The sequence below is a fragment of the Amia ocellicauda genome, chromosome 9 (assembly GCF_036373705.1).
Source record: "Amia ocellicauda isolate fAmiCal2 chromosome 9, fAmiCal2.hap1, whole genome shotgun sequence".
Lineage (NCBI taxonomy): Eukaryota > Metazoa > Chordata > Actinopteri > Amiiformes > Amiidae > Amia > Amia ocellicauda.
In genome coordinates this window covers 23472670-23494294 of record NC_089858.1, presented here as the reverse complement: position 1 = coordinate 23494294, position 21625 = coordinate 23472670, and the positions used below count along the sequence as shown (strand labels likewise).

At 36.2% G+C, this 21625-nt stretch overlaps 1 protein-coding gene across 3 annotated transcripts in view; it reads left to right on the top strand.

Annotated features, from left to right (window-relative positions):
* ankrd11 (ankyrin repeat domain 11) overlaps positions 1–21625 on the top strand; it is a 108694-nt gene that overhangs the window by 3096 nt on the left and 83973 nt on the right. For all 3 annotated transcript variants that reach the window (XM_066713768.1, XM_066713769.1, XM_066713767.1), the window contains exon 2: positions 18122–18195. The gene's annotated coding sequence lies outside the window, so the exon portion shown is untranslated. The remainder of the gene's footprint in view (positions 1–18121; positions 18196–21625) is intronic.

Below are 21625 nucleotides of genomic sequence, written 5' to 3'. Positions count from 1 at the left end.
CCTTGTGATTGGAACTGGCCTTTTGGAGACTTGTTTCCTGTCACAGCTGTTTCAAGTCTTCCTGTGTGTTGTGTTCAGCTGGTTGAAAAAAAAATACAATATCGCTTTGGAGGAAATGCATGTTGTGTTGTCCCAGGCCACAATCTTCCAACTTTGCAGTATACAGACCAAAAGGCATGTTGTGCTTAAATATGATCTTTACAATTCAGCTCTCTTCTCAACATTTTCTGTTACAGGTAGCTTTAAACAGTGGTCTGAAACTGAAATCAAAACTGTGAACAATCAGAGTGCTTCATGGAAATCACATCACTGCATTACTACTTTAGAGCTTCATGCTTTCTTTGCTGCCTATTAATGCAACTGTTATACACACAAAAAAGCCCATGGCAGAATCCCATATTACACACACAATTTTGAAGGTGTTTAAATAGCCTATGTCTCCACTGTCTAGTATACAGAACATTTTGGCTGCTTATATTTTTTATTTTAATAAAGTTTACATTGAAAAATAGGATGTTTTCTGAAATGCAGCAACCACATTGACCATAAACTTTTGTTGATGTATATAGTCAAGGTCAATAATTGAGTTCAGTAAGCAGCACCTATATGTGAGCAGCCATATAACAAATGTACAGCAGTATCTGGTGGAATAGGTTCTGTTTGCAATATCCTGTTCTTTTTAAAGAGATAAAATAAAACCAGTATGATGTTACATAATCTGTGCAGGACATGCCTATTGTAAAACTTATTTGTGATGTGAGAAATTTCTTTCAACAGTGGGGCTGTTTGTTGGCTGTTTGTTTGTTCTAACTTCTATAACTGTTGGTCAGATTCAGACTTTGGGTCCAATGCAGATGCATTTAAATGCAAACCTTGAACTACTTGCATTCACTTGGTTTGTGCATATTTACATTTACATGTAAAATAACTAGGAAGCTTCAAGAACACTTCAATAGTTGTTCAATAATTTGCATGGGTGTTATTCATCAAGATAAGATGTTCAAATCACACCCTGAATTGTGCTTTTGGGTTTGTTTGTTTTGGCACCCAAAATGGTAATGGTAGTTTTACTTGTACCCTATGTTCTTGGGTATTGATCCTGTAACAGCTAGATCATTTAAAAGGATGCAGAGGATTGATTTTGTGATATCACCACCTCTATTTAAAGGGATAAACTGAAAGATTTTTTTTTTTGGATTGATACAAATCAGTAGTATGTCCCAGACTTTAGGTTTTCATCAACTGCTTCAGCTGAAACCTCATGGTAAACTTCTAGGTTAGGGAACAGATTACAAGTAGATTGGTGTCTCTCTGAGTGTTCAATGGTTTTAAGTGTACCAAAAAGAAGAGACAATTTTAATGTGCAATCCAGCCTAGGATACTGGCACACAGATTAATAGACAATTATTATAATGTTAATCAAAAGAATAAGTACATGGGCAGACTCATGCCCTCAACCCATTGATCAATATTTGATTTGTTTACATTCTGGTTCTTTCTCAGCCTGGACTGTGATTCTCTAGAACTTGGCATAATGTGTACGCCCTCTGGTCATCACAAATGCAGGACAAGGCCTTTACCCACTTTTCTTGCTATATTCCCATTAAGGTGAAATGACTGTGTATTTATCAGTGTTTGTCTTCACTTCACTGGAACACCTGTAAGTCATTTCAGTACCTGTAGATTTGCTGAAAAGGATAAACTTTCCATACTGCACCTTATTAGATAGTGAAGGAAACTTTGAATTCAATGATTTGAACTGTGATGATGTTCTTTCACATAGCACAGGTAAGGTTTATTTCTGCTGACATTTGTGTATGTATTTTTATCTAGTGTTTTAAGCTGCTATTTACACATTGTCTTTATAGTATTTTCTTTCCAGTTACATTTTCAAATAACTTCATGCACATCTTTTGAAAGAACTTTTTTTGGGGCAAGTGAGTTGACCCTTGTATAGGCTACAATGGGATGGATCTATATATCAATTAAAGGGAAAACAAAACTAACTTTAATTTAGATCAAAGGCTTTTTAGTCTTTAAAAGCTTAGAGTTCTTTCTGCTTGATGTACTGAGTAAAAAAGCATGCATATCAGAGGTCTTCATTGTTACCTTTAACGTCTGTGAGGCTGAATTGTTGGACATTGACAATGCAGCTGTGGAAAGTGGAGCTGGCTGCATTGAATTTGAAGGAGCCAGTGAGAGTAGTGGGGGAGGCTAGCATAGGGCTCATGTAGGAAGATCTGAGGAAGAGAAGAAGATCACAGAGAACTGAAAAGCCAGAGACAACAGTTGGTGTTGTGATTGGCTGTCAGGGACTTTGTGATTTATTATCCATAAATTTTGCTGAGTCCATCCATAGCTAGTCAGGCTCCCGAATAGGCTTCTCTCTATTTCAGTGGCTGTGATAATCCCTTTGAAAGGCAAATCCACTGCGTTCTCAAACCCAGGGATGTTGTCAAAAGAAAATGAGATTTACACCCTTGGCAGACTTGCTTGTTCTACAAACCAGTAGTTTATTTTGTATAATACAGACATGGAAAGGTATGGCAATTTGAAATGCATGCAGTGCATCATCTGTTCTTCTTGTGGGTCGAGTTTATGGTGAATGCATCTCAGATGTAATCAATTGCTGCTTTGGTCCTCCGCAACCTTGTATATGTCGTGGTTTTCCAGTGTGTAGATTTCTTTGGAGCTCTGAAACTGGGAAAACAGTTTTTCACTTCAAACTGAAATGGTTGCATTTGTTGCTTGAAAAAACAACAGATCATGTTGTTATTCCGAATGTAAACAAAAGTGAATGTAAGAATTCCCCCCCCTCCCTTCTCCTCAATAGTGGGTCATGCTGTTTTTTTCCATGTTTTGATGAAGTGGGGGTGGGGGCTCATTGCCTTAGCTGAATCACACTCATTTGGAAACTTAACAGCAGTGCCCTATTGATGGGGCAGCTGGGTCCATTGATTCAATTCTATTTACATTGAAATTCAGCAGCAGGAAGGGGGTGGGGAGCACTTTGCATGACTGAAAGGCATACCTAACGATTGTGAGGCACTTTACCACTTGTCTGACACTTTTTTATGTATGAAGCCAGCACCTTTCATATCATGTAAAGATATGACATGGCATGTTTTTTTTTTTTTTTTTTTTTTTTTTGGACTGAAGTAAGGTGTAGGGCCAAGATCAATTTCAGATCAATTTAACTCATTACGCTTTTTAAATTTGTTTTAAACTAGTTTGGAACCTCTAATTGCTTCATTTTTTGATGCTTATTTGACATGTCATAACTGATTTCAGATTTTCAAATATACTAAGCCCATTTTTATTGTCTGTGGTTGGAGCAGCTGACTACGTAGCAGGATATATAATTGCAAAATACATGTTTTTATTCATTATTTTGATAATACATTAATGCTGTCTTTCTGGTTGTGCTTTAACTTCCTTTTGCAATCCCTGTGTGATGGAAATGTTGGCCATTTAAGTCAATTAAAATCTACCAATGGTTTGTGCTTATTATAGAATAAATGAGTGAGCTTATTTAACTATGATATTTAGTAGTAAATCAAGTAACTTTGAGGGATGAATGTATTTTGTAAATCTGTGCACCACACTAATAACCTGTTAAATGACAGTATATAGTTCCTTTATTTTATTTGCAGCTAGTAATAAAGTTTTACATTTTGTTGACCCGTTTTGTTTTAAATTATTACTAATAAGATTGTTTGCTTGTATGAGAAGGAGTGATGCCAGTGTTATTGAATAATTGTGTAAATTCAGCTGTTGGAATACACACATCATAGTGAAGCATAGAACTGCCTCCCATTCTTTTAGGTGAAATAATTTTTCATTATTCAGGACAATATATGCAGTTAAGCTTCCCAGTGCTTGTATTATATTACTGTAAAGATCACTGATTTTGTTTTCACTATAGTAATCCATTAAATTTTATTATATATATAATGAAGACCATTCAGATTAAATTGGTTACGGAAACTCAATCTGATTTCACTTTTTATTTTTTGTATCAACATGGCCTGCCTCATACTGACCTACTTTCTCACGCTAATGTCAGCTGATTAAGTGGAATCTTCAAGGTTGAAACTTGCAAACATGTTTTGTAGGCAAACCTGCACTTTAATATAATATAATATAATATAATATAATATATATATATATATATATATATATATATATATATATATATATATATATATATATTATTAAAGTGCAGGTTTGCCTACAAAACAGCTCATGGTGCCAAAGTCTCCACCCCTCTGAGTTAATACTTGGTGGCAGCAGTTATACCTGTGAGTCTGTTGGGATAGGTTTCCATGAATTTGACATGCCAAGATTTGGAAATATGTCTGTTCTTCTTTTAAAAATGGTTCAAGCTCTGTCAAGTTCCATGGGGAGTGTTGAACTTCAGCAATTTTCAATTCATCCCACAAATAGGCTTTAGGTTGGGGCTCTGACTGGGGCACTCAGTGACATTTACCTTTTTTTAAATTAGACACTTAGTTTTGGCTGTGTGCTTCAGGTTGCTGGCATGCTGAAAGGTGAACTTCCATCCCAGTTTCTGCTTTCTTGCAGAGGGCAACAGGGTTTCCTCAAGGACTTTTATATACTTTGCTCTATCCTTCTATCCTGACAAGTGCCCCAGTCCTTGCTGATAGGGATAGTGTTCTTTGGGTGATGCACCTTTGCTTTTAGGCCAAAAAGTTTGATTTTATTTTTGTCAGACCATGTAACTTTTGCCACATGGCTACATGTGTGTGTATATATGTATGTGTATGATGTATATGTGTGTGTGTGTGTGTGTGTGTATATGTATGTGTATGATGTATATGTGTGTGTGTATATATATATCTCATTTTTTGCTTATATACTCATTCGCTTATTTGTTCCTTCAAACAACTAGCTATATCCTGGAGTTCTATTGAAAGCTCCTTGGTGCTTATGGTTGAGTTTTTGCTTTGAAATGCACTACGCAGCAGAGGAAACCAACAGGAACTGCTGACTTCATCCCAATGATATTTGCATCACTACAATTTATCACAGGTGGAGGCCACTTAACTTGGTGTGTGATTTGGAAGGTGATTGCTTACACATGAGTTAATTTAGCATCCCTCTTACATGGAGGGTGGACACTTATCCTACCAAGCCAGTTCAGTTTTTATTTTTAATTCCTTTTCTACAAATTTTCAGAAAATATTTTTTCGCTTGGAAGATGTGTGGTAGAATGTGTAGATAAAATGTTGGAAATAACTTTTGTAATGCCTTATAGCATGGAATTAAAATTTAACAAAAATGTTTTGAAAGGAGGTGTAGATTTTGTATGGGCACTGTATATAAATTAAAAGGTAGATTCTTACAACATGTTATTTTTACATTGTGCTTTTGCAATATTCTGACTTACAAAATGCATGTTACATGTTCTGCTAATTTACAATGAAATGCTACAAACCCTAACCCTCACAGAAACCTGAACATTACTCCACTGGCAGAAACAATTTTGTCCTTGAAATGGTGATACTGATATATTGTTGATTTCATTCATGATATTGCTGTTGTGTCCAGGCTGATTAAAATGTGGTGATGGACAATGCCCTTTGGAAGAAGTGAAGTCATATTCTAATATCTGAGTTTGTCTACAATATTTAAAATGACTACCAATTTTCTTGCCACAATTCCTTTCTGCAAGGGTGATTTCTTACAGTAATGGGGCTAATCAGGTGCATTAGTGTTGCTAAGTGTTTACAATATAAGGGGAAATTAACGGTTACACTAAGCATGTGCAATAAACCAGGGCTGCACTATACAATATTACATCATATAGGCCCAACCTTACCTAGGTTTAACTTTGTTCTTTGCAATTTTATGATTTCCTCCCTAATTTGTCTGATGGTTAGATACAGAACTGCAGAGTCCTGGTGAAAATGTTTAAATCAAATATATTCTGAAATGTTATTGTTTAAGAGAATTAATTTTTAGTTTACTTTGATTTTTAAATTACATTTAGGCCCTAAAGGTTCAAAGATTATAGTTTTGAAGGCCTTCTAGCTATCAGACCATACTATATTTAGCTTCATGTCATTTGAGCAACTGTCTCCTATCCACTATACACTGTGTTTTCAATCCCCATTGTCCTTAGTGGAGGTTCAGAGCCATAAATGTGCTAGGTGAGAAATCTAGCATGATCTACCTCTACAGTGCAGTGGTTACTCTTAGAGCTCAATGAACAGGAAATACTGGGTGGTGTAGCTGTGTGTTCAGTTTGTCCCATAGTAAGTAAATGTAAACTCTGTGCTTTCACTTGAGCTGGTGTAGCAAAACCGTTGAGGGGAAAACGCCACCCTTTTTTTGTTGAAACTGCAGTATTTCTGGGATAAAATGTCACGAAGGTAGTAAAAACGTACAAAATGTATACATTTAAAAGCATAACATTTAATTGAAATTGTGGTGCATTATATACTGGGAAATATTTTTTATTTTTTTTCCTAGGTAATCGGTCTTTTAAATTACCACATATAACTGCATGCATGTAGTTACACACACACACACACAAAATAAAGCCTATTTGAAATTATTCAACACAATTTTCAGTAGAATTTATGATTGTTGCCCCTTCCCCCTTGGGTTTGCATAGTTTGCTCGCACAAATGCTTTCAAAGATAGCTACCAAAATGTCAGCTTCATCCTAGGCATACCAGGCATGTGGACCGGAGTTTTGTTTCAATGCAATTAATTCCTTATTTTTAAATTGCATTCCTGCCTTCAGAAGTGTTGTGAGAATCTGTTATTGTTCCGAGCAACGTTCTTTTGCCCTTTTATTTTTTTAATCCTTAATGACAGCCCAGTAAAGGGTGAGTGAATTTAGGGTCGTCCGTGGCACTGATTTCATCGGCTTGGATTCTCAGTGTCCTGCTAAAATGCAGGGCCTATGTGGCAACCGCTAAGCGTGAAATCATTAACACTGTCTTTAATATTAAATCTTAATCGTACCACCTGACATGTATGTGTAAAGAAATTGATGCAAATGTAGGTACATATTTTAATTGTTGTCCTTTTTTTTTTCTTTTACCTTTAGATTTTTGTTTAGAACATCTTGTTGAAAGCTGTGTGCAATGTTGTTCAGGCAACACTGTTCTGTAGCAGGTAGAGACATTTATGGGCCTCTCATGACAAGAAGGAAGGCAATGAGTGTCTTAGAAATTGGGCTATATAGGAGCCAGATCTTATTGAAAGCATATAGAGGAATCACATTTAAGAATTCTCAGACTTCATAATGACAGTCTTGTCAAGACATGCTGATTTTAATCTGCAGTGGTATGTTGTTGCTGTAAGCCCCGGAAAGACTGCAGGATTTTAAAGAACTTGTCTGTGAATTCTGCGGTCTGACAGGGGAATATAGTAAAAATGTATTAATGGAAATAATTGATCATATTCATATTGTAATCAAATCTGACTTATTTCACAGATTTAAATGAATGAAACTGTCATTACAATAAACTTTTATTTTATCAGAGCAGTTCAGTGTGTTTTCATTAATTGTCAACTGTCATTGGTATCACATTTTTATTTTTTTATTTTTTTTATTAAAGAACCAGCATTAGAAATGGGCAATAAGATGTGGTTGTTTTGAGATGGTCTGTCTGGTTCTTTTCTGTTCAAAAGCTTCAGTTTGTCACAATGCAGATGAGCTGCTGCCTGCATTTTTTTCTTTAATATTGCCTTGGCTTCTCTGAAAGAAAGAGGTGGGAAAAAAGCTCTTAATAAGTAATGTATTTTCGGTGGCAGTGCTCGAACCGAAATGTGTGAAGCTGCAGCTACAGTACTTCACACTAATTTGCAGCCTTTCGGTTGGCAGTAATTTCTTATCATCCTTAATCCATGCATATCCACTTCTCCTGGGCAGACAGGTTTTCAATGAGGAGAAGATGAGAAATGCGGGAACTTGGGTTGAGAAGAGCCAGCTGTGGTTGTTCAATGCTCTGGTGAGGTGATTAGGAACGGCATTCAGGCATCGGAGCTGACTGGGAACCTCTGACACCACAACTCCTCTCCACAGACCTGCCAGAGAGGGCCTTGTGCAGAAAATGCTGTCTTTCTCATCTTGTTTTCAAAATTGTAGTATGAGTAGAGCTGGAACATAGATTTTCTTAATTTTTTCATAGTACATAATCAAAATCAATGCGAGGTTATATAACACTTAAGATGGGATTACTGATTTAAAAATATGAACTTGGAGACACCGAAACAAAGTGTTCTTTTTTTTTTTTATATTTGAATGCCGGAAAGTACTGCTAAAATGTGGTGATTATTTTTTGCACCTCATTTTAAATGCTGTCCTCCGATCTTTCCATCACTCTTCAATAATGGCCTTTGTGGTCTGGAGAGAGAGTTTGAAAAGAGCAAGCTGTATATTTCCAGGACTTATGAGGATCTTCTCCATGGAAATGGTAAAACTCAATGTTTTCAGCCTAGAACAACAAGGATATTCAAGATCCTGAAGTAAAAACAAAATATCTGCTTCACAATGAATATGGCAACTAGAAGTCCAAACAGATTTAGCCCTGAGAACAGGATGTTGTGCATTAAATAACTATGCAGTTTCTTCTGATTTGCTGTGAATGTTTCATTCTTCAGTATTTATAAATACTATGATTTATTTGTTTGTAAATGCACTTATCCAGGGTAGCTTAGTTTACACTATAAACATTACAATTTAAAGCATTACAAAAGTCCATAAGTACAATCAATACAAAATACATTAAGCATATATCCTAAATTCCTAATACAATAAGGTTATGAGTGCAGACATAATACAGTTAAGTCCTAGATATGTGTTAAAGGGAGGGGGGCCTAGGAGAAGTCACAGTAAAAGTATTCTCCGTACGTAAGTACATGGGAGTGTAAGAGCATACTACTTAACAGTTTTCATTCATTATACACTTGTTTTTTTCCCCACTGTAAAAATTGAATTTATTATTTCCAGAAACGTGTAACATGTATTTATCATTTATTGAAAATGTTGAATCCAAGTGAAGGATTTAATATATGCTCATATTTTAGAATTAAAATATTGTTAGAATGAACATCTACAGTCAGTCTAATGAATTACAGAAGAGGGGAAGGAAAAGCTTTTAGGTTCTGTATTCCTGGAACAATGGTGTTTCTTTAGGGAACATCTGTGAAAATAGTAAAGAGAAGAACCACTGCGACTTCTCTTTTCTTTAGGGCTTAGTCCCAGAGGTGCTCCGACTGCCGGAGACGTCCTCTTTCTGCCCCTCCTGTCCTTCACCTTTTATTTCTCTAAACTTTTCTCTATTTGTTGCCATGTTGATGCAGCACCCTTTGCCTTTTATTTCCATCTGAAGACTCTCCTCCTTTCTCATCTCTGATACTTCTCTGCAACATTTTTATGTCAATATAGGTAGTTGGCTAATTGATGTTTGCCTGAAGTGGAGATAGAGTTGAAGTACAAAGCTTCCCTGATTTAAAAGGATTGTGCTCTGCTTACTTAAACTATTTTGCACAATGATGGCCCTTTTGAGAGTCAATATTTTGGAAAAATTGCTCAAAGAAAGTTGGATGATGAAACTCCTGCCCAATAGCTCTGTGCTTCGTATCAGGTTCCTTAAGCTAATATGAACACTTGAGTGCAAACAATTGAACATTCTGAGTTGCCCAAAACCCCTTTGCTTGTGTATCTTCAACATTACAACGAACATTTAACATTTTTACATTGTAATCTACACAGGTGATATTGAACAAACTAATATTCGGTGACAGTCAAGATGGCTTGCCTAAGCCTATATGTAAATTTACAATATAAATGTTAAGTGATGAAGGGACTGGTAGAAAAATGAGCTCTTGGGTGTATTAGACTTTGAGAGTATGTAGGGTTAATTAAACCATTTTCCTTCCTCCTTCTTTCTTTATAATTGGATTGCATAATGAGAGCAATCTAAAACACTGTCTGTTCAATGCAAGGCAGCTCACTGTCAAATGAAAGACCGGGTTTGCCTTCCTATTTGAAATGTGATGCTTGAAGAGCAGGGCTTGAAAATGACCCACAATCCACCTCTGCCATGGAGTAGGGGGGAGGGATGGGGCACTGGTAAACAGCCACCCCTCCCCCAACATGGCCCCCCTACTCCTTCCCTCCAGAGTATTTCACTCACTGAGTCACAAACAACTGCCTTCAGCTGGACTGTCTGGCTGGGTGAGTGTTTCTGCTGCCAGCCTGGCATTTAAGATTGTCCTGTCTTTTTACATGCAATTGGTACTTTGGGATAGTTTTCTTTTTTTGTCGCTTTTATTTTTCCCCTGTAAATGTAGTGGCAAGCTTGCAAGAGAAAACAAAAAAGGAATAGCAGCAGTTGGCCTTACTATACATCAATGGAGTATTCCCCCATGTGATTTATTTTTAAAACCATTGCATTTGTCATGTTGAATACACCCCTCTGTGCTGTGTATTAGGAAGATCACTGGGGTATTTGACAACAGGACTTGCATGCTCTTGGTTCTACTTGGACTCCTGGCAGTCTTTTAATCCCCGTGAACTGGGCACACCGGTAGTTTTGTGTTGAGCCATCACATTTAAGATCTCTGGTCCAAAGATTGGTTCTACAAGTGGAGGTGTACTGTGTACAATGTCTGGCATTCAGTATTTTCTGTAGGTCTTACTGTGTGGCCCAAAGCCAAGCTGTTCAGTCCTTCTCTGTCATGGCTGTTCTGCAATCTCTCCATTTCCCTAACAAGCAGCACTAATGTGCCCCTTTGGTGAAATGCTCATTAGTCTTTTCTATGCATGGAGTGGAAGGAGGTTGATGCATATATTGATCTGCCTCTTACATGTAACATGTAGGTCTGTGTACAGGAAAGCATGTTTTAAGTGCATCAAATATGAATTTACCCATTTAAAAAATATGATTTAAAAACAAATAAAGGTTTTCATTGCTGTAGCATTTTTTTTCCCTGCGATGTGTTAAATCAGGGTTAGTGTTGAATTCCTTTCACAATGGATTCCACAGTCTAGAGAAATTGTTACCTTGACAACAGGAGTGTGTTATCTGTTTGGAAGGCATGTATGCCAAATGAACTTCTCCTGTATAAACAGGACCAGTAACTGAATTCCCTGTTCCTGTTCCTCTTTTTGTGCCGCTCTGGTGCTGGGGTCCTGTTTAATTTATTTTTTAATATCCGTTATGACTGTAATGATGTAGCTGAAATGTTGATGACAGTCTTGATCGAAATCAAAGGAGCAATAACCCTTGCCCAGGTTTGTGCACACAGCAGTACCAGTCTATGCTTGAGTTGTCCTGGCTGACCATCAGTCCACTCAGCTCCTCACTTGTGCACCCTCAATCCTCAACCTTGACTGATTCTGGAAGGATCTTAACGGGTGTTGGAAAATTTTCTCATCACTTTGGTTTATCTGGGTAAACTAGGAAACTGAAAAAAGGCAATTTACAACCTGACAGCTCTCTGTTTTTATAGTGTACATTAGCCCTTGTGATGTTATTAAGTGGTGTCAGCAGTGAAATCCAGGCTCTCCGTGTCAGCAATAGAAAACTGTGTTCTAACCTTCTGTGTCCTTATATCAAGAAGCTTGTGTAAGACTTGTGCAAATACTAATGGCTTATTTATTAATTTTTGAATACCCCCTCTCCTCCAAAACCCTGATTTTGGTATGTCTGGTCCCAGCCTGAACTCGCACCAGAAACCCTTGGTACACTTGACGTTTGAACATGATTTGCAATGGCCATGACACAGAAGTTGACACGGGCCAATGATGCAAGCATACCTTCTGTTTGTGGGTTAGTGTTTAAAAAAGTATATTAGGCCAATTACATCTATATGAGTGGTGATAAACTATTTTGTCAGTAAGTAGAATGCTAGTTGATCAATTATGTAGGTATTTTTAAGTGGAGCCTTTCATAGCTGGTGTTGAGAAGCCTGCCTGGGTCAGGTTCCCTTCTTATATGAAATAATGATAGGCTGGCGGAGTTTAATTTGCTGAAGAAAGATCTGACAATAAGCACATCAGAGTTGATATTACATGCTTGAAATAAAGCAGGGAGCCTTTTTAGTTTTCTAGCAGTACAGTATGGCTCATAAAACTTTAATCAACTTGAAGGTCTGCGATCTAGTTTAAAATACTCTCAAAGAGCAGTGGAGCACATGTGAAATGAACAATTCAACTTTAAATAACCTTGAAAAATAGTGATTTAAATGCATATCTCCCCAAGAATAAATAATAAACTCAATTGGTGCAATGTAAGTTGTAGGGAAAATAAACAGTTCTCTAATATGCTGTCCTGGCACTGATTTTGACTGATGTGTTCTTGTTCCTGAATTAGTGTGTTTTTTGTGTGTTGTTAAACCAGATGACTTGGTAAGGTTTATTTTTCAAATCTAAATTTTTGGGATAAATGGAGCTGTCCACACTTTGGCAACCATGGGAGTGCCTCTAACCTGAGCTTTATTAAAGGATATAAAGGACAGCTCTACCCAGAGGCCAGCATTAGTGTGTCAGTCTCCAGTTTAATCCTACAATGCCCACTTTCCCATATAGGGTGCGGCATGTTTAAGCCAATTGAGGAATCTGCAGCTGCGGTCGGTACTTACAGGACATTGTGCTTCGTCTTGGTTCACTCTTGGCATACTCGATCATTAATTCCTGACGGAAATGAGAACAGTCTTATGTGAATTTGAATGGTTTCCATTTAATGTCTGTTTTTGTTGTTGTTGTTGTTAAGCTTGATTAGATTTCCAAAAGCCATATGCATTTTTAAAATGCCAGGTATTACTTATGCTTTTAAAGCTTTCATCAGAGGTTGTTGTAGGATGTTTACAACCTACTGTAACACTGTAAACATTTACAGCTGCACTGCTATTTTAAATCGGCTGAGAAAGTTGCACGTTTTAATGGTAAAAATGTCTGATGTATATGATCCTGAAAGTAAACATTTACTGCTTGCAAAATGGAGTTTGTGTTGAGAATCTTGTCTCATGAGTTGCATAATTGTTCAATACTTGATTTAGCGTTTGTTTTTGTTGTTTTTTTAAACCGAAAGGCAGCTCTGATTTCTGAGTGTCAGTAATGTTTATAACGGAAAAGCACAGTGAAGGCCGCCTTCCTCCTACATCCTTTGCTATATAGCCCTACTTGAAAATACAATGTATCGGGTTACCTCTGGCTTCTGGCTAGAAACTCTCCAGCAGCTAATTCTGAATTTAAAACCTTTACTTTTTCATAGCTAAATGGTTTGTAGTTTTGACGGCAACGGTAATTAAATTTATGCATTGGCCTGGCCTTCAAAAAGTCTCAAGCATGCTTTAAGGACCTCTGGAATTATATGCTTTTCATATGCATTTATTTCTGTTCATTAAATTCATTACTCTTGTTATTTATGCACTAATGTTGAAGGTTTGAATTACTCCAATTAAGTTACTGGAAGAAAGGAAACCCAAAACAATTATTGCTAACAAAGAAATCTGTGCAGTGTGTTAATAAAACTGGTTCTGTATAAGCCTGAGATGAGGGTTGAAGTATGTTTGCTCTGTGCTTGTATTGTAGAAATTAGAGTGAGACAAGGAGAGATCTTAGTCTTATCTAGTGACTTTGGAGCTGCAGAAAAAATAAATAAACACATGTAGAATATTGAAACTGCAAGTGAAAAAGCTACTTTGATTCAAACCATCCACACTCAACATACCAAAGACACATGCACACTAATTAACCTAATTATTAATGTTTCATGTCAATGAGAGATGGGCATCACTGAATTAGGGTCATGTAAATATTGAAATAAGTGCCCATTTTCGACATTTAGATTGAATCTCTTATTACTTTATTTTGCTACAATGTTATCGTGGTCCTGGATTGAAACAGAGATTTTCATTTAAAGGAGAAATCCTGAATACACAGAGGATGCTTTAGGGCACAAACATGAAATCTGTGTAAATTTCTTGTGTTACAGTTGTAAGCTGAGTGAAATGGAAAAATTATGGGAGGATAGAGTGTGTGTACATGACAGAGTTCTGGGCTTCAAGGACTCTTGTTGGGGTACAGGATGATGAAATGAACCATTTTAATTGGCTATCATCATTGATATAATAATAGCTATCCAAAATTTTTTCTCCAATGCCGGTGTGTGATTAAAATGGAATTGCCAATACATTTGTTTCTTCAATTTGATATTTCTCTTTGTAATGGTTCACCATGCTGTTTCTTTACTTATCTTTTTTTGTTTGTTTGTTTCCTGTGGTAGGAAACCATACAATTTTATTTTACTGAGAGCAACATTTACTTAAGTTGGAGTCCATTAAAATCTGATGTGAATGTGGTGCTAATTCAAAATGACCTAGTATTAAATTGGGGGCATAAGTAGATTGCATCAACAAGAGACTGCATATGAAACATCATGTATTGTAGTTTTTACTGTTATCTCGGGCTAAAAGGGGCATTATATTCCCAGGCATCTACATGAAATGGGACCTGGGAATGTTCATTATTTGAAGCTCTGCCTGTGTTACAATTGAATTGCATAGTTACCACAGGATTCATGGCATAATTTTTCAGCTGAGATGCATCTTAAAGTGCAGTGTATTTAAATTACTCCCTTAATAATGTCTCTGTAGATGTCTGCATAATATTTTGATCATGGTAAGTGGATTTTTAAGCCATTGGACACTGTTCTTGCCCGGTATTAATGTAATCTCTTATTGGATCTGCCTCACTTAAATTCTAATTTCATTCATCTTGTATATATAAATAGCCACATTGATATGAAGATATATTTATCTTTTTTTTAAGTTTTAATGTTTTGACATTTATTCATGTGTAGTGTTTTTGATTTTGGTGTTCCTCAGGAAACAGTGGCCCATTATAATGTTTGAAGTTGCATTACCTTTTATATTCCAAAAGTTTTACTGGTCTCAATTGGTTAATTGTCACCCAGGAAATATTTGAATTGGCAAGGCTGTATTAGTATGGTCGTAAATATGCTTGTTTTTAAAAATAGAATCCACTGTATGTGTTGTCCCCAATCTGTCAACCCACAGACATATACAGATTTGCAATTAAAATAGCTGATGGATTGGAAGTGCGTTGTAGTTATACCTATATCCCATTGATTGGTTAGCTATTGAGATTCTCACACTCTTACTTGAAATATAAGTGAAAGCATTTACAAAAACTGGACAAGGAAAGCGGGGCTAGTAAAAATATGTATCTTTGCATTATTTCCTTATGTTTAGTTTAAAAGCAGTGATATTACTTTGATTTTTTTTTTCTTATTTGTATCGTATGCAGTGCTCTATTTCTTTTATTTTCTACTGAGAAGATCTCAAGCGGTGGTGATGTGGAAAGTAACACACACACCAGGCGATGGAATCACAGGCCCCATGTTTGTCTGTAATGTGTTAACCAGTTTTTCCCCAGACAGCCTCTCATTAGCAGGCTGTGTACTAGACTCCATGTATTTTCACCTTGGTGTTTAATGCATGTCCAGTGCTGAATGCTGTTAATTAATTTAATTCAGCTCAGCAGTAACTTACACTTCAAGAAAAGATTCTGAGGAGATGAGATGGACAGTGGGGTGAAGCTCAGTAGTTGGTCATGCTGTCGTGCAGTGAGTCTCATCATACCTATTGCATTTGAGAAGTATCTTTTCTTGTAAAATGTAACCATTACCAGTCAAAAAAACATTTTAAGTCTGCTCCTTTCACGTGTATTACAAATTGCTCAAAATAAATATAAAATAAATACTTGTGATGCTTCTAGCATACTGTGAGACTATACAATGGTTTTCGGTTTTATTCGAAAATTGCTTCTGTATATTTGATTCTAGGTGAAATATTAAACAAACCCTTGTAACTAAGAGAGATGGAAAATTGCACAATTTCCTACATTGATATTACTAAACGTATTGAAGAATTTAATACATCACACATGCAGATATAGGGATAGTCAAAGAAAAGGAATGTACCACATGGTGAAATTATTTTTGCAGACTGGTATAGGTCACCCTAACAGAATGGAAATGTAGATCAGCATAAGAGATGCAGCAATGTTTTCACTCCCTTGTGCTACTGCATACGTTTATTCATGATTTTAATGCAAAGTGAGTGTGCAAAATACTTTTGATAAAAAAATAAAAGGTATGTGAAATGTTGCATAATGGCATTGAAAATACTATTGAAAATTGAATTGTTGGGCTATATGTGAATAATTCTTAAACCTCTTTCGTTTTGGGGAAAAATTAAACCGTTTTTTAACAGCTTTTCAAAGCACTGAAACTAACAGCATGCAGCGTTCTGAAGCTCAAAGTTTGCCTTTTTAGGTCAGTTACTTTATCCTTCAAGAAAAAAATGTTTAAGTTGTACAGTTATGACTGGCCCCTTAAGAGTTCTTGGCTGAGGTTTATAACTTGATTTTAATAAATTCAGTAGGCAACAAGGAAAAATAATTTGTGCCAGAAAAATAACTATTTTAGTTACATTTTGGAAACTCACTGGTTTTCTGCTTTATCCCAGTTGCTGAATTGTACTATTTTTGACGTTAGACTGCACATGATTTAATTAGCTTCCTTGGCTTGTAAAAAAATAAATAACACAAAATAAACTACGCGGATTGGTTCGTGTCTCTATTCCTCCATAAGTGCAAGAATATATTTTACATTTTGGGCATTTTCTTGGTAAGATTACACCCTAGGTTCTGCTCCAGTAAGCTGCAGTGCTCATGATTCTGGATCAGTCAGATTTTCTGGATTCCTGCTGTGAATCCAAGGAGTCTGATCTGTACCTAGACATGCTATGAGTTTCAGATGACCTTAATCCCTCCTGCACTGCAATTTCACAGTGATAGTAGTGTTCTTATTCATTTGGCACATCATAGTATTAGGTTTCTTCTATTCTTAAAAATAAACTATTTTTAGTTTGTACCTTCCACCAATAATTCTCAATAAAAACAAACTGATTTTTTTTTCCCCCACTCCACCCAAATGTACAATTACTTTTTAAATGTGGACCATTCTCTCCACCATACGGGTGGTAATATGTGCTTTGAAATTAAGTGGAAGGGAAAAAAAAAACCCTCATGAGTTCTAGCTGAGTATCTTGCCAAATGTATACACAGCAGCACACACGGCATGCAGCTTAAATGTCTGTCCATTCATCAGCCACTGCTCTCTGCAGCAACCAAAAAAAAAAAAAAGTCAATCCTCCACTACGTTTGTCAACAGAAATTAATTGCGTTGTTCAGATCAGAAAGACCAACACATTATTTACTGTACACTGAGAGGAAGTGGCATTGCATTTTTTTGCTTTCTGCATCAGGCCTACACAATCTGTCTGCCGTTTACAGGATGTTTTTCCACTTCGCTCTCCAGGAAGTTCTTTGAAATACATGCAATTCTGCTTTGTGATTTAATTTACAGCCTAAGATTTGTGTGTAAGTTGTTTCAGGTGCTAGTATATGTTTCAGGTATAAGGTCTTGCAATTTTCTTTTGTTGATTTTGGTATGTATGTGAAGTGGTCTGCTAGACTGAATTGAGTTTTATTTTTTATTTCTTATCCCGCTCCCCTTACTGCTATTCTTTAGAGGGAAAGAAAGGGTCTGCAGTAGAAATGTGTGCTCTCACATACTCTTTGGATGAATGACAAGAATGCTCATGAAATGAGGAAAAAGCATCAAGGAATGTAATTGTGTAGGCAGGCTGGCGAAAACTGTTCAGACTTCAGCACAGTACTCTTATTGAAGTTCTCAACTTCCTGTAGTGAATTGGGGGTGTAGTATTATCATCAATAACAATAATATTTACATTTTAATGTTTTAAGCATTTGACTTGAACTTTCATCTATGTACTTTGAAGGGTAGGAAATATGAGCACACTCTGTGGTGAACATGTTTTTCTGTATTTGAATAGGTTTCTTTTGCACTAATTTGTGAAGATGCCATTCGGATACCACTTACTCGACTGTCCGCTAATAGGCAGAAAGGGATATGTCAGTACGTTAAACCTGAGATGGAAAAAAGACTCCTAGTGCCATATCAGGTTAAGGAGGTGAAATTCTAGTGTACTGTTAACTAATCCTGGCCTTTTCTTTATTTTTCAGGATTTTCCTAACTTGATTTTACCAGACCTTTGTCGGATTTAAAGCTCGACCCACTGAAGACAACCATGGAATCGGTAAATATCTGTTGGTGTTTCTTTATCTTGGGACTTTGTTTACTGGGAGCTGTGCTTTGTTTTTGGAATGATTCATGACTACGCAAATGTTTGGATTTTTAGGCTCCTGTAGAATTTGTTCAAAGGAAAATTAACTTTTCAATTCTTTCCAGTTCAGTTCAGTTCAATTTCATGGTTCTGTCTCGTTTAGCCTAGTTAATACATTTGTAACATACATAATATGAACAGTAAATGTTGGATTGAGCAGGAAAATATATGGCCTTGTATGATTGTACTTGATGGTTAGACAATTGAGAAGTACATGGACATGACTTTTAGTTTTGACTTGTATAACCTGCCTACAACAGTTCATCCATGTAGAACATGATCAAATGAGGTTGAGAACATTATATTATTGCTGTATTTTAATTTGTGCTTCTATGGTTAGAGTATGAGAAGTTGCAGAGTACAGTTTTTTTTTTTTTTTTTTAAATAGATGCTTGTTGAAACTTGTAGCCATGCTGGACTATGGATTATTCTGTTCAGTGTACAAGGTCAAATAAACCAGGAAACAGTCTTTCACTGGTCTTGCTTTGACCTGGGTTGTTGGATAGTTTGGGTTTTTAATTGATTTATTCCAAAACTGCAATGCAGACAGTTTCTGTACTAGTACAAATAGGCAGTCTAAATCTCTATACATTGGTCTAGGCTGCACATATTACAACTGGATTTTGGCCTGTGTCCGGCTGTGTTCTCTTCGTTTTGTAAAGGGTTGTTTTTGTGTGAAGACGATGGTGTTCACTCTGCTGTGTTATTGTGTAGACTCTGGGAAAGTGGGTCAGAGCTTGATCTCCCCTCCCAGGGTGCTTAATTAGAAATGAATTGTCACTTGCCTGAACATAGCTCACGCAACCCTTTCTTCCTTGATCAGTAAGCATAGTTGGACAGTGTTTGAAAACTGAACTCTTTTTGAAAATGCATTTACTGATTATCTCTAAATTGATGTATATATATACGTATACTGTAAAGATTCCAATACTCACCGGGTCTCAAATAGCAACTGGTCTCCAATAGTCGCCGGGTTGATTTGCATAATCATGTAAACAAAAGCTGGTCTCTAATAAACGCTAGGTTGCCCTCTCGTGCTTTACTGCTGTTACAAAACAGACTTGACAATGTTTGATAAATAAAGGAAATCGATAGTTTCTAAAGATACATTAATATATTGTGGAAGGTTCTTTCAAATGTATTTACGTAAACTTTTATTTTTAGTTTTTGCATTTCTTGTATTCAAGAAATGTGTACACCGTATATTAATTAAAATTTAAAAACACCATCACGTGTGTTTTTTATTAATTTTTTTCTCGGATGTGTGTGTGTGTGTATAATATATATAAATATAAGAATTTAATTTTGTAGCCGCACTCTCACTTATTCGGTATCTAGACCAGAATTTTGTGTATTTTTATATATATATATATATATATATATATATATATATATATATATAATTATTTAACAAATAAATAAAAGCCTGGCCTATTAGCCCACTTCTTCAATGTTTCCAGGCTCTTCATAGCCTGCATAAGTCCGCAATGTCTTTTTATTTATAAATGTTTAATACAATCGCTGGTCTCCAATTGACGCCGGAGCTTCTTGCAGTTGTTTGGTATAAATGCTGGTGGTTTTTAATTGAAGTTCTACATGGTGTGTGTGTGTGTGTATATATATTGCTAGAGGCAGTACTGGTGACGTATTTTTTGTCAGATTCTTGTTTGCCTCTTCTATTAACTCAATCGATACAGGTTTTCATCTAAAAATGCATATCAGTTTCTTATCTCAGTCAGATCTTGCCTGATGTTTTGCTGTTTGAAGCTCTGCTGAAACCAAGTGTATTTCCTGCTGATGGACGCGTTGTCAGTATGTCTTTGTCATGAATGATTCAGAAAAGTTTAAAATAAAATCTGCTTTTGATTTTCTACATGCCTGGAACTCATCTCACTAGCACCACAAATGCATATAGTTTTCAACTCTTCTGAATCCTTAATTTGTGCACACATGAACAGTGGAGGTTAACTAGAGCAATTGACATGTTAACTATCCTGCTAATTCACAGCGGTAATCATTTTTATTTATAATACTACTACTTCTCATTGCTCAACATTTAGCTAAGCTTAGGAGGGAACTCAGTGCGTACATGAGAGGTTTCTTTTACTGTCATCTTTTCCACAGTGAAATTCAGCTGTGCTCGTTAGAAGCCGTTTTTCTAAAGTGAGTTCTGTCCCTCACTGGGAGCAGTCTGAAACCTTAACAGAGAAACTGTCTCTGCCAATCATATTGCATAACTTGCATAGCAAAGTTGAGACAACTGTAGGGGCTTTGTTCAGTTATGCTCTCTGCACCTCCTTTCTAGTATCTTGCTAATGCTTTATTGAAAGAGCTTGTGTGCTTCAGAATATTACTGTTCTGCCTAAAGTGAGACAATCTCCGCATTCCCCTGCTAATTGTAATTCAGTTATTTCTCAGGAATGTATATTCTGCAGCATAAAAATAAAAAAAACTAGAAGTTTCTTTTCCCCATATTCACTTTATTATAGTGTTTTAGAAATAGATATTAGTTAATCGATCCATTCCATTGTCTGAAAGTTGTTGTTTTTTTTGCCCTGTTTTTCTTCCCAAATTACTGTTTTTAAGTAAAGTTATAGGCCTACTTTATCATTTCACTGTAAGCTTTCACATTTGGTAAAAATGAAAGTGATTATTCTTGCTTGTAGATTGTATTCTCTGTCCCAGTGTGAGTGTAATTACATGCATCTGTTCAACCTGTTTGAAATTATGTAATTTTGCTATCAGTATGCAGGTTATTTGTACCTCTATCTGAACAGATTCTAAAATGACTCTGTTTTGCTTTGTATTACCATATGTATACTTGCATGTGTGAGAAGTAACTTGTACACACCCACAAAAATCATGCTGAAGTACGTTGGAAGTTAAGTGCTGAGTTAAGTACTCTGCAGAACAACATTTTAGATTTGCTCAATGGCTTAAAGCTGTAATTTGATCACATAATTAAGGGGATTTTACACTGCCAACCTCAGTTTCTGTTGCACCATTACAAACCAATGCGGCAGATAGAAACATCAAAGCCATCCCATAGAAGGAACGTGAGGGTGACTTTAACCCCCAAAGAAACCCTCTTAACAGTTGTCCCATGTCATTTAAGTGCTGCAACCAACTGAAACCCCATTAACAATTATGCGTAGGATATGAACTGATAAGATTTTGAATTGTGATTCTTATGTTAGCAATATATTCATAATAGAAGAGGCAATACTTTTTGAATCTAGGCCTTTAAACACCTTGCCATTTTTTATAGTCCTTTAAAACAAAACAACCAGGATTCTTTGTTGTAGTTTTATACTTCTCCCTGTTTACTGCAGCCAATTGTTAC